Genomic DNA, 14831 nt, shown 5'->3' on the forward strand with positions numbered 1-14831 from the left:
TTGTCTATGTGCGAAGGGGTGTTTCTGGTATTCATGAATGTCATTGAGCAAGTCAGCTAAAGAACAGAGACCAGTTCTCTCAGGTATGAGATCAAATGAAATGCCAACAAAGATTCTTCCAATGAATGACTGAGGTGTTAATCATCACCCCTTGGGTTGCCTTTCGTTGGCTACTTTTGTTCATTGCCAACAACTGGTGTAACTCAGAGGCTAACATTGCAAACAAACAAATAATTCTTGTGTTCCAATGTTGCCTTGGCCATGAGTTCTGAATATGTTCTTGGAAAGCTATCGGCTCTAAATCTCCACCCGCACCCCCACCATGGGAGTAATAACAACACTTACCTCCATTATAAGTGGCTGTTTGGATTACTGAAATAATATAGTTATATTTTATTTAATTATATGTGCCTTTTCAGTACCAAATCCTGTAAAATCCATAAGGCCCCAGTAGGGAAGTGTCAGCCCCAATACCCACCTTGTATCCATCTTGTCCAAAACCCTATTTCTAAGTTTCCCAGTCAGATGCCTCACAAAGGTCCAAACACCAGAAAAGCTGCCACTGCTGTTTAGTCTCATTATGCAACTGTTCCCTCCATTAAGGACACATTTGCTAGCTAAAGGTTTGTTCAGCCTTCCTATAGGTTGTATCCCCCTTGCCTGCAAAGCCCTACTGTGCCCAGAGCTAATTGCATCAGGAAGATGGAGCAGCTGTCTTCAAGGGGACCACCGAAGTGAAGAAGACACAGGAGGAGGACAGAGCAGGATAAACAGGGAGTAAGGCAAAACTTAGGTTTACCATACAACGGTGCATCGGAGAAGAATAAAATTAGCAATCGGTTCAGCAACGAGCATGCCAAATTCCATGCAGGAGTTTCTGCACGTAAAACCATGGAAAACAGGCAGCTCTGATTATGAAACTTATGAAGTGTGTGTAATAATGCAACGACTGACAGACATTGAAATAGATTCCCTCTGGCATTGCCTGAACAGTGTGTCGGCTCTGCTCCCATGCACATGTACTGCAGCAGCTGCAGATGGATGTTTGCTGGCAACGGAAGGGCTTCCTTGCAGTTTTCAACCTCCCACAGGCTGGAAAGCAATCGTGGCTATGGGGAGGGTGGCTTTCCCGATGAGTGACAGAGCCTAGCCGAAAGCACCATGCTGCCAAACTGGTCGTGCTCTTTCTTTTCTTTTCTTTTCTTTTTTTGGCTCCTGCATCGCCTGTGTGCCTTGGAAAATAGACAAGAGATAATAAATTGTGTTGGACGCAGGCCATAATTTTATTTAGATCTACAGCAAGGAACCCAATTAACCCAACTGAGCCTTTATAAACTTTCCCAGCAAGGTCTAATGCTCCTCTGGCACAGGGGTATTCAACCAGTGTTCTGCTGAACCCTGGAGCCAAAGCTTATCTGGAGTTTGCCGAGTGGGAAATTGGTCGAGACAGACAAGGGAAAGCTTATCAGCCACCCCTTGCCAGGTTTTGATGTACGATGGGTTCTGGCAGCTAGGTTTGGCTACCAATCCACTGAGGGCAAGCACAGGTGCAGAGGAGAAACAAGACAGGAGTCATCCTACATGAATACATGAAGTTACCTTATACTGAGTCAGGCCTTTGATCTACTACGTTTGGAATAGTATACTCTGATTGATGGCAGATCTCTGGGGTCTCGTGAAGAGGTATTTCACAGTTGCTACCCAATCCTGTAATAGAGATGCTGTGGGTGGAACCCAGCACCTTCTGCATGTGCTATAGCCCTTCACCTTGAAGCTCAAATTTCAAAGGCAAAGGCGGCACCAAGAAAGTAATGCTAAAAGAGGGAAGCACCTGAGCTATGCAATCTCATCGCTCCAGAGGTGAGTTGCTTAGAATGAAGAGCAAAAATTGGGCTTAGAGGGGATGTAATGGATGAAGCCTCTTGTGGCGCAGGGTGGTAAGGCAGCAGAAATGCTGTTTGAAGCTGTCTGCCCATGAGGCTGGGAGTTCAATCCCAGCAGCCGGCTCAAGGTTGACTCAGCCTTCCATCCTTCCAAGGTCAGTAAAATGAGTACCCAGCTTGCTGGGGGGTAAATGGTAATGACCGGGGAAGGCACTGGCAAACCACCCTGTATTGAGTCTGCCAAGAAAACGCTGGAGGGCGTCACCCCAAGGGTCAGACATGACTCGGTGCTTGCACAGGGGATACCTTTACCTTTACCTTTAATGGATGAAGCTTGGTCTTGGATATTAGCTGGGCAATCACAGTTAAGGCTGCAGTGTGGATGGGACTCTTGACTCCACTGACAGGTGGGTAACAGAATTGTTGCTGCAGCCTAGGTGGCTTTCTTAAAACCAAGATTTGGATCCTAAGCCTTGATTCTCTTTTTGTATGCTTCTTCATACACTTCCTTGAGAACCAGCATGGTGTAGTGATGAAGAGCTGCGGGACCTCTAATCTGAAGAACTGGGTTTGATACCGCTCTCCTCCACATGCATCCAACTGGGTTACCTTGGGCCAGTCATGGTTCTCTTGGGGCCTTTCCCCTAGAGCAGTTCTGTAAAAGCTTTCTCAGCCTCACCTACCTCACAGGGTGTCTGTTGAGAGGAGAGGAAGGGAAAAGTATATGTAAACTGCTTTGGGACTCCTTTAGGCAATGAAAAGCAGGATATAAAAACCCCAGCTCTTCTTCTACTACTATTTCTCCTCCTCCTCTTCTTCATCTGTTTTGGAGACTGTCCTCCAAAATGGAGCAAGTTCTTCAGGACAATGTTGCCTTTTGGCTCATTGAATCATGGTAGCATTTGGCAAATGGAAGACTGTGGCCCAGAGGAACATGTTCCATGGCAGGAGGCTTCTGTCTCAGCAGAGAGCAGCATAATATAAGCAGATGAAGAGCTTAGAGGCTTAGAGTACATTGCCATGTTTGTAATGTGGTGGCAGTTCAGATGTCAAGCCTGGTTGCTGGAGTTCCAGCAATCCATGGATGAAAAGACTGCAAATGTTTACTCATTTCCTTTCCCCAGTAGACCCTTCCAATCCCAGGAAAATTTAGTCTTAAGTGAATCAGTAGGCTGCAGTAGGGCGGGTGAAGGAGACAAAACTGCACTCATCTCTTCTGTAAGCAGGATTGCCCTTGAGGACAAAGCAGAAAGGGTCATTTCCCCCTTCCCACTACAGCTTTGTGAGCCATGTGGGTCCCATGATTCCCAATAAACTTTTCCAAGTGTTGGAAAAGAGGAGTTGACAACCTCCAGAATATGGCTGGAAATCTCCAGCTGATACAACTTATCTCCAGGTGACAGAGATCAGTTCTGAAAATGGCCACTTTGGAAGGTGGACTATGGCATTATACCCCACAGAAGTCGCTCCTCTCCCCAAGCCCTGCCGTCCTTAGCACCCACCCCCAAAACCTCCAGGTGCTTTCCAGCATGCAGCTGGCAAACTTATGGAAATGACTGCTGGAGGGGATATGAACCTGGGAATCATCTGTGATCCTTATTTATGAAGACCACTGGATCCAACATGGCCACTAAACTCAATATGATGTTCCATACATTCTAACAAGGGAGCCTTATCCAAATGTTCCCTAAATGTATATATTAAAAAAGAGACATTAAGGAACAAACAAGGGATATACAAATAACATTATCCTCCAGTTCATAAGGCCAATGTCTCATCCAATAATAGGGTCAAGAGGCCATATTTTCTGCCTTGCTCACCCTCAAGTCATGATGCTTCTTAATTGACCAAGAAGCCAAACTATCAATAGCTAATGTTAGAAATCCAATCATCCAATTCTGTTTCATTTCCCATGGCCATTTATTTATGTTAATGATTCTGATTTGTATGAAATCTTTATCGGACAAGATTTGCTTAGAAGATCAGTAATAAGTTGTGTGTGTACTAACTAGATAAAAGGCATGGCCAGTGCAAGACAAACTGCTTTGATAACATTGGGGCATTACATGAGTGTGTGACATTTTGAGTGTACTGCACCCCATTTCTCTGTCACCATATGCATGAGTTTTGCCCAAGAGATTTCATATGATGAGAAGTTGCAGAAATGAGGGATTAGTCTCAGTTTTTATGTTTATCACCTAAAACAGACCACATCATTCTCCTCTCCACCATGCCATCCTCCTAAGAAATCTGTAGGGAAAATTAGGCTGAAAAAGAGTGACTAACTCAAGGTGTCTCAGCAAGCTTCTTGGGCAGTGTGGGGATTTAAATCTGGGGCCTATTATGCACATATCAGTTTTCACTGCAATCAGTTTGCTAGCCCTTTTAAATCATCATTAAAAAATGTTTTTCAAACATTCTCATTTATGCATGTGCTGTGATATTGTGTTCTCCCCCCCCCCTTAGCAATAATGCATCTTAAAAAGTTCCAATGGTAACTCTGGAAAGGGGAATTTCCTCCGTTGTGCTGCAATGTCACCTGACTGCCACTCTGATACATGCTGCCAGTAGGGCCTCATGGGAATTGTAGTTCATGGACATAGAGACCTAATGAGAAATTTCTGTGGGAACACACAGGCTTTTGCCTTTTAGACAGCTGCTGCGCCAATGCAAGGTGGCACAGGAAAGACCCATCTGCTTTGCCAGACTGATAAACTATCAAACAACACCTACCCCCATGATCAATGATTAGAGGTATCCTGCTGTTGCAATTAATTACTTGTGTGGTAGAGTTATACAGAGAAGCTAGTTTTGTAGTCCCAGGAACATTCAAGGAGGCGATTGCTAGGCAACATCATTCACATTTCTACTAGTTTTGTCCTCAATTAGCAATTCAATGGCAGTTTTGCCAGGAGCTGCAGCCAGTATCTTTAAGAAAGAGACCCTGGATCTGTGTAAAAGCTACAAAGGTCTGATTTCTGGGGGAAATAACTCTAAAGTCCACCTGGCTGCCAGAGAGGCACCCAGACTTAAAACAAAGCCCTTTCCTTCCTAAGAAAAAACATGTGAAACACCCAGGCTGTCATTGGGCTATTATGAGAAGTGGGAGACTGAATCAGCTTGCATGGCCATGTGATCGCTGACACTGAGGAGGCAGAAATCCACATATGCCTTAAGTTCCCATTGGTGGTTGAGGGACTGAGAGCAGAAAAGGGAAGGAGACCAAAAACACAGAAAAAGACCGACCTCAGTGCCATCACACAAGAAAAGTTGCCATAAAACTAGTTTCAGAAGCATTGCTGAAAAAACACTGCTGGAACTGTGGGCAGCATTCACAATGCAAAACTGAAAATAATACGATGGCTTTTGTGCTGCAAAAACGGTGCCATATTAAGAATTTTAAAATAAGATGTCATTTTTTTACAGTCTTTTTGTGAGTTTTCCATAATATGCCTGGGACTCCCAGGTCCTAGTCCAGTGTTCTAACTACTACACCACACTAGCCCAAAAGCTCCACCTCCATGAGAAATAATCTACTGACATGGTGTAATAAAAATTATATTTTGTAGACAAGCATTTCCTGGAAATAACAAAGTGGCTTATACTGTTGTCCTACCACTCCCCTAAGCAATGTTTGAAGCCTTCCTCCAGCATGAGGAACATTTAATGGTAACGGCATCACCTGTGCTAGCACTGAGTCATGTCTGACCATTGGGGAGATGCCCTCTAGTGTTTTCTTGGCAGACTCAGTACAGGGTGGTTTGCCATTCCCTTCCTCAGTCATTACCGTTTTACCCCCGAGCAAGCTGGGTACTCATTTTACTGATTTTGGAAGGATGGAAGGCTGAGTCAACCTTGAGCCGACTGCTGGGATCGAACTCCCAGCCTCATGGTCAGACTTTCAGACAGCATGTCAGCTGCATTACCACCCTGCACCACAAGAGGCTCATGAGGAACATTTATCCAATGTTAAATGGTTCTTCTGTCGGAAGAAGAAGAATCCATAGGCTGGGAGGAGGCTCCTTGGGAAGATGATTGCACTCTCCTCAATAAAGTTGCACATTTTGCTTTCTCCTGTCAAAAACACATGGTATAATACTGGAGGAGGACTGCTTCTCCATCTTGATTCTTTCACTCTACAAGGATGAAAACTCCCCCTTGATGACAGCTAGTTACATGAAACACAATGATTTCCTCCATTTATACAGTTCCAGGCAGGCCGACTTGTTAGTCTATTTCAGAAAAATAGCATTGTCCAAAAGACTAACACACTTTATTCAGTATAAAGCCCCCCCCCCCTTCTGAATCACAGTTTACTTCATATGGTGTAGAAAAACTTTTTAACCATTTTTCAAAATGACATAATTTTAATAATTCTAACAATGATCTTAATTATGTTTCCCCTTTAAACTATTGTTGGCAGTGTGCAGGGGCAAGAGAGAATGTAATTAATCCCCTTTTTTCTGCACAGGTGTAGACATGGTCAGTGTCAGAAAGGTTCAAGCAGTTTGTTCATGAACCAAATTGCCCAGAAAACATTCATCTTAGTTGAAGAACAACAAGAAGAGTTGGTTTTTATACCTGGCTTTTCATAGCCTGAAGGGGCCTCAAAGTGCCTTCCTTTCCTCTCCCCACCGCAGATACCTTGTGAGGTAGGTGAGGCTGGGAGAGTTCTGACAGGACTGCTCTGTGATAACAGCACTATCAGGGTTGTGATGAGCCCAAGGTGCACATGGAGGAGCAGGGAATCAAACCCAGATTGCCAAATTAGAAGCTGCCACTCTGAACCATTACGCAACACTGGCTCAATGCATGGTCAACACAATCCAAGGTCATGATGCTATCTAAACTAGTTTATGCACAGTTATGTCTAAGGTTTACTTTATTTATGCCCCACCTTTCTCCAGAGTGAGGGCCCAGAGTTTCTGACATGGTTCTCTTTTCCTTGGCTTTATCCTCACAGCAGCCCTGTGAAGTAGGATAGGCTGGTAGTGTGTGATTGGCTCAAGGAGGTATTCCACATGATGCCAAATAAAACAGTTTAAAAAACAACCAGTTTAGACCGCTTTATTATATTACAATTGTTGTTCTGCATTGAATATAGTCTGTTGAAAAACTACTTTGCAATGCTCTCTGCATGAAACAATTCATAGCCCTGTCCCCTGTAGTTTTGCCAACACCACTTTGTTCTCTAATGCAGTCACTAATCTGCATAACTAAGGAGCTTCTCTGAATCACTAATAGTGCGTATCAGGCAGGCAGGAGAAAAATGAATCGGTGAAAAGCATCTTTCTGAAACAACGTTTAAGAGACGCTTAAAGCACCAAAGGGGCAGTTCACCATGCAGAGCAAAATCAGTTTTGCGGAGTAAATTCACTCTTCTGTGCAGAGATCAGAAAAACAACGATGTATTTAGTGAGTTTTCATCAGCTTATCCATCATGCAGAAGAGGCCCGGGTCAGCCAGCAAGCTTCTGTGGTAGAGTGGGGACTCGAACCCGGGTCAACCAGATCCTAGCCTGATGCTATAACCAAGACATTACACTGGGAATGGTTTGCAGCAGGAAGAATTCCCTAAAGGCACCAAGTGTTTCAGACAAGAGTTTCAAAGCATTCTTTCCCCCATCTCCGGCCTCCTTGGTGTCTTCAAGGTGGGTGTTCGTAAGAGATGTTAAAAAGAATGGAACACTTGCCTGATGCAGACGTTTTGCAAATCAGTTCTTTCATGTTGCTGATGCAGCCCCAGAGGGGGTGAAAACACAGTGCTGGATTTTTAGCTTGCCTATCTTCGACTGCTTTCCATTCCACAGAAAAAGAGAACAGTCGGGTTAAGCAATGGATTCAGCATTACTTTTTTTTAAAAGTCAACCCCAGTGTGGCGCAAATCAAGGTTTTGTGATCCTGCGATAGCTGTCAGTTTTATGACTTCTATCCGTCTAAAACTCAGCCTTCAGGACTGGAAACATAATACAGAATGGGAAGGAGCAAATTATTCAGGGGAAGCGATAGGAACTTTATTTCAAATGGGTTTAGATCTCTGGAGAGGAATTCTCAAAGGGTTTAAAAACACAGTGCCAATTTAAAAACGCCTTGCCCTTCTTCCCAGGAATCACATTAGTATTATGTAAAGTAGCCCTGTACTTACTGGCATGCAATCTCAAACAAATTTTCTAACTGTATTTTTATGGCTTCTGATCACATCCCAGCCAGGTTTTTCTCCCTCCCCCCACCCCAGCACAGACAGTAACTGTCAATTCCATTCAATTTATTACCGGCGTCAATCAGTACAAAAACAGCAACAGTAACGGGCGTAGTTTAAAATATAAAGTGTACAATCCAAGTTTAGAGACATGCAACTGTAAAGGGAATCTTCTTAGAGAATGGGAATTCTACAAAAGATAATATAAAATCCTGAAAACAGATAATATGACTCATAAATATCTGGTTATTTGTGTAAGGGTTGCCAGTTCATCTATTAGCATAGGCTTATCTGCATAATTTGCAGGTTTGTTTTCTGCAAGTAACTCATTATGTGTAGTTTTGTAAGTGAGTGGGAACTGTGCAAACCTGGAGATTTGTGGGGTGGACCCTAAGGCCATTAATGGGGAGGGACTTTACTGGGGTATTATGCCATAGAGTCAACCTTCCAAAATGGTTATTTTCTCCAGAGGGACTAATCTCTGTCACCTGGAGATCATTGTAATCCCAAGTCTCCAGCCACCATTACCTGGAGTTCCATAAATCTAGCTCTGACCTAGGAGCCCAAGCTCGCCTATTTCATCAGATCTTAGAAGCTAATCATGGATAATACATGGAAGGGAGACTACCAGGGATGTCTACGGCTGCTCAACAGAGGCAGGTGATTACAACCACCTCAGTTCATCTCTTGTCTTGAACCTATGGAGTTGCCACAAGTTGGCTGCAATGATGGCTTTTTCTATCAGCACTGTGAAACCAGTCCAGTCATCACACAGGGGTTGGGGATGGGGCTTGCCACCATTCCATTCCCCCTCACCTTCCCTGAGAAGAAGGAACCTGGGGGCTTATGGAGCTGGCCAAATCATAAGAGTTGCTTTGATACAGTGATGGAAGTGGGTCTGGGGAGTGAGAGGATAGCAAAGTGAATTTGTGATACATTCTAAAGGTTCTGCTCTTCCCATTCTATGGAGTTCATTCCATACACGTGAAGGATTTCTTGAGGTTCACTGATAAAAAAGCATTCAAATAAAAGCCAGCAGTTTTGTGGATCTTGCTTTGATTGTCTTTTAGCATTTTTCAGAGGTAAATGGAAATTATAATTTGGTCAGGCACTTCATGCCTGAAAATCAAGGTGGCTTGCTGTTCTTTTCCTCTGGGTAGCAACCCAGGACTTCTTTGATAGCCTCCCATCCAAGTATTGGGATGGGAGACTGTGCTTAGCTTCCAAGATCTGACAAAACTTGGACTTTCCTGCACCATCCAGGTCAGCCTCTCTCTTCTCCCCCATTTTCCCTCTTTAAGGACATGGAGTGACACCCCTTTCCACTGTGAGGAGCACCTGTACCGCCATTGTCAAATTCCAGTCAGCATTGTTTCTGCTCTCTTTCAATGCAGCCATAATGAACCATCTCTCCCCCCCCCCCCGTCATTTTCCTAAGGAAGCCAACGTTTGGTTTGCCCCCGCAAAACAGAAACAGTACTTGGTCCCCTCACTTATTTCAAAAGCCTCTTCAAGTTCCAAGTTATACAACCCGCTTTGAAAAGCACCTGACATTTTATCTCTTGCCTTTTTTTTGTTGCTAAGAACAAAGGCTTTGGAATCCTTTCACCATCACCCTCCCCTCCCCACATACGGATGTGTTTTGTAATAAAAACTATACAATCTTGACTAAAAAAGAAGAAGAAGAAGAGTCTTCCAGGCATGAAGTCAAAGCCTTGCCACCCGTCACATAAAGAAGAAAAATATGTCAAGAATCCTTTTGATAGTTAGCTGAGTGATGAAAGAACTTGTCGTGACCCTTTCTTTATTTGTGGTAATTACAGGAATCTGTTCTAGCTTTGGATAGCAAAGTGTTCCTCTAGCTAGTACAATGGAAAAGCTTGGGGATGAACTTTGCCTAGGGCGTGAGAGCATCTTCAAAACAGTATCAAATCCCATTTCTCTGCCAAAGTAGCAGAAGTTCTGGTTTATAATATATTCTGCAGAGATGTCAAACTTATGCCTTTCTCCCCTTTTCCTTTTAGGGGAAGGGATAAAACTCTCAAGCTCTGGCCTAAGTGGCTGGGAAGAAATTAGGAGCAATGAAAGCAAAGCCACATGCAATGCAACCCTAATCGGATGATAAGTTTCAAGGCAGAATACTCAGTAGGCCCAATTAGGATTGTTCCATTAGACTACTCAAGGATGATACGGGGTGATACAGAGGGTCCAAACTCTCCGTTGAAAGAGTTATGGCCCTCTTGGCTTGCCCAGTACTGGTCAATTTCAAAGCTGCTTGCAAAATAAAACTTTCATTTTTTTAAAGGCTTGGTGAGACATAGAAATGGATTATCTCCTGCAGGAAGTGGAACAGGTAATGTTAATGGAAAGAAGTGAGAAAGACCTTGAGGTCTTGGGGACTGGAAGACATAAGCAGCTGAGTTGTGTCTGTTTTTCTCTCCTTTCAGAGTCAGGGGCACAAGGGGAAGATCAAGGACCAAAGGCCTCTTTGTTCTTGGACCCTAACCACAGACCTGCAGGCTGGAGGCTGTGTTAAGCAGTCTTGTTGTTCCAGATCCACTCAGGATGTCATTGTTTTGTTGATTTAATTGTATTATCAGCTGAGCTGTTTTTAAAAATCTGCATGAACATCCAGTCTCGATGTAGTTTACACTTCCATAATGATAACCTCCTCTGCCATTTCAAATAAGATCACAAGGCCATATTATTTATTACTTTGTTTCCTTTAATTATATCTTGCATTCCTCCCCAATGGAGACCTATGGCAGCAAACAACATTCTTTCAGTTTCACACCTGATACATTAGACTGAGAATGTTTGACTGGCCCAAGATCACTCAGAAAACTGTGGCGGATTCAGGATTTGAACCTGGCTTTCCTAGATCTCATTCAACACTTTAGCCCAGCCTTTCTCAATGTTTATTACGGGGTTTATAACATTGAGAAACCCCTGAAACATTCTTCAGGCTTTGAGAAACCCCACAAGTGGAACAGAATATGGTTGGGAAGCAGAGCTGTGTACATGCCCACCTGGGGCCCCTCCCCTCCAGGCTCATCATTGGCCATTGGGGGGCAAGTCAACATGACCATGTATGATTGTATCACCCAATCAATGTTTAACAGATTTTTAAAATTAATCAACTCCTACCCAGGGCCACCAAGAAAACCCTGGCAGAGAAAGCCTGCTTTAACAACTACTCTGTACAGGCTGCTCAGGCTGACATACACTAAATCACATTCTGACAGTTATATTTTTAATTTCTTTTGGAGGGTGAAGAATATAGCTGGAAGAAACTTCTGCCTAGTGCAGGATCCCATTTATGGTTCAATGGCGAGGGGGAGGAACTTTGTTAGACATTCTCTCCTGAAGAAGCCATCGGGAGACAGGCGGCAGAAGAGTGTTCAAGCTTCCGTTTAAAAGCTTCCCGGATCGATATTCTTGCATTACCATCTGAAGTGGTGCAGAATCAATGGGTGAGCTTGTTAAGTAGATCTTAAAATGCCGCTGAAACAGTTAGGCAAGTAATGGTGGCAAGAAAACTGGTAGCTTGACAAAAGTCATTCCCAGGGCATAGTTATGTCTAGGCACAAGTGTTTTGGCTTAGGAGCCTCGAAGCGGCTGTCAGGCGGTGGCTGTCTTGACTTCAGAAAGCAGAGGGGGAGCAAACTAACAACTCATATCCACAAGACGGAACTGGCCTGATCTGCTCATGATTTGAATGAAATGGAACAAATGGTAAATTGCCCTCAGCTCAGTGGGGAAAGCAGGATATAAATATTCACTTGGTGAATAATAATAATTAATTATTATTATTATTAATATTTTAATTATTTATTAGACTTCTATGCCAACCTCCCAGGACCAGCTCAGGGCAGCATACATGCACAATTATCAGACAGCAGACCATTAAAGCAACAGATTAAAAATGAACAATAGCATTAAAAACAATTTAAAACCTATTAACCAATCAGCAGCCTCTAGAATGGTAGCAGCTTTGGCTTGCTGTCTTTCTAGACTCAATCACCGCTGGTAAATCTCCACCTTAGGAATCTCAATGGTTTTTTTTTTTTTTCAGGGGCGGCAAGAGGTGTAATAAGTCATTGGCCCTAACCCAAACTTGGAAGAGTTCTGACTTTCTCTGAGGAACTGAGCTAGCTCCAAGAGGGTTCTGATTTCCTCCAGGAGCTCATTCCACCAAGTAGGGACCAGGACTGAAAATGTCCTGGCCCTGGTGAAGGTCAAAAGTATTTGCAGGGAGGAAGCATGCTCATGCAAGGAGTATGCACACTTCAAGGAGCAGGTAATCGCCAATTGAGCCAACCAGGACATAGGGGGAGACTATTTGCAAAATTTCCAGAAGTTCCTAACCTATGCTAAATACATGTCTCCTTTGATGCCCCCCCCCAGGATAGTCTTCATGATGTTGATGTTAGACATTCAGTTGTGTCTGACTCATAGAAGATCCTATGGCTCAGTTGTCTCCATGTCTTTTGATCTTACACCACTTCTTTTAGTTGCATAATACTATGGCCAGTATCCATTTCCAGTGTCCATTTCTAACCATTGGATTCTTTGTCCACCTAGTGTCTTTTTACCACTGACCAGTCCTATCATAATTGCTTAAGCCAATGAATTGGATCACATGATATAGCCTAAGTAAATGAGCCAGAGTTTCTTGATTTTGCCCTCCAGTGCAATAGCAGGCTTGATGTGTTCCAGTATTTCCTTTTGTAATTTTCATTGACCATGCAATCTGCAGAAGCCTTTTCTCGCACCAGAGTTCAAATAGTTTTCTGTTCAATTGAGCACTCTGCAGATCTTGCATTTTTCAGGAAAGGCAGCCAATAGGGTTTACCAGGCCAGAACATTCAGAGGTTGTTTGCCATTGCTTGCCTCCATGTTGCATCTATGGCCCTCCCCCACAAAACATCTCCATAGACCAGTGATTCTCAACCTTCCTAATGCCGCAACCCTTTAATGCAGTTCCTTGTTATGGTGACCCCCAACCATAAAATTATGCAAGTGTTCCTTCACAGAAATTAAACCGAAGCTGACCAATGGCGTGAAGATCAATTGTTCATGATTGTATATAAATTGTTTTTTTCCAGGGTTTCTCAGTTCAGTTCTGCCTCTTGTCCTGCCATGCCAATCTCACTCTTTTATACTGTTCCAGACAGATAAGTGCTCTATCTCAATCTACCCCACAAGGCTGTTGGGTGGATGACACCCCCCCCCCGGTCAAGGTGCTTGCCCTGCTGCAACCCCTGTGAAAGGGTTGTTTGACCCCCAAAGGGGTCCTGACCCCCAGGTTGAGAACCACTGCCATAGAGAGTCACCCAGTCAGAAGACTTTCCGAGAGTGAATAATCTGGCAGTTGTTATGACTATGATTTAAATGCTGCTGATTACTTATGTTTTCACTATGCTTTTGACTGTACTGTTATTATTGTTCTATTGGTTTTAATTTATTGCTAATTTTTTAACTGTATGTAAACTACCCTGAGCCATATGGAAGGGCAGTATAGAAATGGGAATGGATGGATGGATGGATGGATGGATGGATGGATGGATGGATGGATGGATGGATGGATGGACGGATGGAAAGAAAAGGCAATTATACCATAGCTTAACAAGAAAAATCTATATTTGGTTAGACCACCTACCCAAAAGTGCATGTTAAAAGAGACATCTGTTTCCAGCCATTGGCATTCATATGCAGCCAAAGTACTTTCCAAGCCAGATGCTACTGATAGCTTTTGGCAAGCCCCACCCCCTATTAGAGAATTTATTCCATGGACTACTTTCAAATGGATCTCTGAAAATAAGATCCTTGGCCCTGAACAAATTGGGTTTTGTGCAGGAAAGTCCACCCTAGACCACTGTGTCACCCTGACTCACTTAGTTAATAAATATAGCAGTAAAAACAGAGCCAAATTCTTTGCGGCTTTTTTGGATCTTAAGGGAGCATTTGATTCCATCCCCAGGGACTTGCTATGGAATAAGTTGGCTGATCTGAATATAGATAAAAGGTTACTTTTCCTAATAAGGAAACTATACTCACATACAAGCTGTCAGGTAAGACTTAACCCCCAAGGGAAACTATCACCAAAAATCATAATTAATAAGGGTGTTAAACAGGGCTGTATACTAGCACCCTTTTTATTTAACCTTTTCCTAAATGATTTAGCTCCATCGCTATTTACTGTAGATGGCCATTGCCCTAAACTCGGCTCTCTACATACTCCACTTTATGCTGATGATGCTGTCATTATGTCTTGTTCACGAGTTGGACTAAAGCGCCTCCTCCATCAATGCTTTACATATTGTGAATCTAATAGACTCACACTGAATTATGAGAAGTCCAAAGTGCTAGTCTTTGCAAAGTCATGGAAACCTTTTAGCTGGAACATCCAAGGGAACATCATTGAGCAAGTTAGGCATTTTAAATACCTGGGTGTACACTTTCATTACAATGCGAGTTGGACTGTACACCGGAAGTATATAATAAACACTGCAAGGAACAGCGCTCAGGCTGTCGCCCGCTTCTTTTACACCAAGGGTAACCAATTTGTACCAGCAGCTCTCAAAGTTTTTAATGCTAAGTCATGCTCTCAGCTCCTCTATGGAATCCCTCTATGGATAAGTGCTTTCAACAACGCAGTTGAAAGCATTCAATCTTCCTTTTTGCGAAGAATTTTGGGCATCCCAAATTGTGTACCTTATGCTGCTCTCTGTTTGGAAACAAACCTTA

General features: G+C 43.3%; 1 long non-coding RNA gene across 1 annotated transcript in view; it reads right to left on the reverse strand.

The window, feature by feature from the left end:
* Positions 1-815: 815 nt before the first annotated feature.
* LOC143840753 (uncharacterized) overlaps positions 816-14831 on the reverse strand; it is a 28373-nt gene continuing 14357 nt past the window's right edge. Inside the window, exon 3 of the long non-coding RNA XR_013232378.1 lies at positions 816-1232. This is a non-coding gene — a long non-coding RNA (uncharacterized LOC143840753). The remainder of the gene's footprint in view (positions 1233-14831) is intronic.

This window comes from Paroedura picta, chromosome 6 (assembly GCF_049243985.1).
Source record: "Paroedura picta isolate Pp20150507F chromosome 6, Ppicta_v3.0, whole genome shotgun sequence".
In the NCBI taxonomy this organism is placed as follows: domain Eukaryota; kingdom Metazoa; phylum Chordata; class Lepidosauria; order Squamata; family Gekkonidae; genus Paroedura; species Paroedura picta.